This window comes from Cannabis sativa, chromosome 7, assembly GCF_029168945.1.
Source record: "Cannabis sativa cultivar Pink pepper isolate KNU-18-1 chromosome 7, ASM2916894v1, whole genome shotgun sequence".
NCBI lineage: Eukaryota > Viridiplantae > Streptophyta > Magnoliopsida > Rosales > Cannabaceae > Cannabis > Cannabis sativa.
In genome coordinates this window covers 47694213-47697139 of record NC_083607.1, presented here as the reverse complement: position 1 = coordinate 47697139, position 2927 = coordinate 47694213, and positions in this window count along the sequence as shown.

Below are 2927 nucleotides of genomic sequence, written 5' to 3'. Positions count from 1 at the left end.
AAAAGTAGGCTTAACTAACAAATCAAAGAACACGAATAGCCTCTTGAGATTGAGCCTAATCATAGCAGGATTAAGATCATTTGATCTAGGATCAACTAGGCGATATTGAATTGAATAGATATTACGGTAAGTTTAATAAATCTAAGTCAAAGTTCAATATCGGTCCCTTCCGATGCATACTCCATGCATCCAACCTGAGCTTTACTTTAACCAATGCTTTGGAAAGAACATAGCATTTCTCCAAATGCAAGTAAACTCCGTTGTAGATTATCATATCAGTAAAACCTTGTGTCTGATAAATCTAGGAAACTTTATTCACATAGTCATGTTTACTTTCCAATATGTTGACAACACAATAAACAGAATCAAGCATGTGAAAAGGGTTTCAGATGAATTTATACATTATGTACATATAATCATGAAATAAATCATGTGAACCATGCAACATTAAATGTTATTTCTGATCTATATTAATAAGTAAATCTGATTATATTGAAATGAGTTTTATTTAGGGCATAAAACCCAACAAACTCCCACTTGCACTAATATATAACAAAAAGGGCATTTCAAATAATCTCAACCCCTTGATATACAAATCAAGTGTAGTAGTAGTAAACTCCTCGTAATAGGATCTGAAAGGTTGAATTAAACACAACCTTTTCTCCACCATTACTCTTCCTTAATCACAAAATCATTGATAATGTGAAATTCCTCTCTATATATCTACTCTTTTTGGGATACTGGATTCTATACCTTTGGCAACTACTTTTGGTTAATCAGGAAATTAACACTAGCAGTTTAGGCAATTTGGAATGGTGCCAAAAATGTATAGAACTTTCCTTAGACTGAATAAGTACCTTTCCTGCAACTTTAACATTCAGTCCCTTTCTGGTAGACCTAGAGACTTCAGATAGGTTTTTACACTTCTCCAAAATCACTATTCCACCCCCAGAGTAATCACCATCTTATCAGAAAGATTTTCTAGCACAAAGGCAAGTCTTGAAATATGATGTGGTATAGTCTAAGAGTTTTAAAATTCACCCTTATTGACTAACATATAGTTCCTCTTCTTAATCTTAAGATTTACTTGATTGTCTTCCAATGTTCTTCTCCTGGATTAATCTGATACCTACTCATTACTCCCACTCAACAATAGGTCTGGTCTAAGGCATACAAAAGCATATCTAAGACCTCTCACTGTTGATTTAAGAAAGTCTTTCATGGCTTTATCTTTTCTGGAATAGTTGAGACTTTTCCTTAGATAAATAAAATCTATGCCTAGAAGTCGAGAAGCTTCTATAGATTGCCATTAGAAAGAAAATGCTTCAGCATCTTACTAAAGTAAGTTGCTTGCATTAGAGTAAGTAATTACCAGGTATACCACAAGCCATAGGTTTAGATGAACTCAAACCTATAGGAAGTTTTGTTATGTCCATTGAATAGACTTATAAACGAAAATTTCCTTTTATGTCCTTGTAATAGAAAACTTAAGGTTACTCCATGTGAATGGATTAAACCATAGTTCTATTGGCTTTTCTTCTTAGTTTCTTATCTTGACAATCCATTACTTGTTTAAACTCACAATTGATTTTAATCACTAGTGTCTTCCAAGTCATAAGAAGGTGAGTTCCTAGAAACTCTCCCACTACGACATGGTACCGTGAATTATGTCTAAGAAAACTAAATGGTATTTATCTCTTCGGTTGTGACAAGACAATAGAGGCAGTGGGATCATCATATGTCAAATAAGATGATAGAACACTTTTTGGAATCAAGAAATATATCTCCTTTATTTTCAGACTTAGTCATTATCTTAGAAAAGTAGTATTTGTTTAAACAAACACTTTATTATCCATTGACTATGGGATGGTCCACCCCTAATCACTTAGAATAGCTAACAAACCATGGTTAACAGTTCTAGCTTTTCTTAAGATTTTGATTAGGTCATCCATGAATCTAGTAATGATTTACTTTAAGTATACAACCATTGCGTCATTCTGAAATTGTATTACCATAGAAAGACTTAGGCAACGACTAGTAACTAATCATCAATATGCAAATCGAAATTTCTGGGGAAGTAAGTTTGGATATAATTTAAAAATCAATTTAATGATCTTTGAACTGCATATCTACTAACTATTTCTCCACCCTTATCAGTTTGCAAGATCTTTAACCACTTACCTTAATGGTGTTTCACCATTGCTAGAAATCAGAAATTTTTCAAACATTTCAAATTTCTTTGCATAAGGTATAATCTAGAGTGATCGTTTTAAGAATACAACGAAAAACTCATATCCACCCCTGAATGTACATCCATCTACGAATGAGATGAACTACTTTCAGTGGATATAGGCATATTAACTCTTTGCAGAGATTGATCTTGTCAAAACCACTATGAACAAGATACAAATGCCATAGATTAATAAAATTGTAGTTGTGTCTTTTGATGACTTAGGTTTAGTTACTTCAATGAGTTCATAGAATAGTGCAAGTGGATCCTGGTCACAGAATATTAAACTCAAATTCCATACAGTTTGAATCCATTGATAGAAATGGAATTAAACACTTGTGAAAGTGTAACTGTATTGTATTCTGGAATTAGAAATTTAAGAAAATTTCTGTTTGGAATCTAAAATTAAAGTCAAAGACTTAAATTTATACCAAATATAATGAGTAATTCTATCTTGGACCACCTTTACTAATTTAAACTCTAAGTCGGATTTGCCCATACAAGTAGGAGATATCTAAGATCGAGGATGTATATCATTTTGGAATAGAATTTCAGGATTATAATCATATGCGTCATTTAATTTCTGAAGAGAAAATAGAATGACATTAAATGATTTATAAACCATTCATCCATTGATATGTTATTAAGCTAATTCGAAATGAATAAGTAAGAGGAATTAGGATAATTTCGTTGTTTA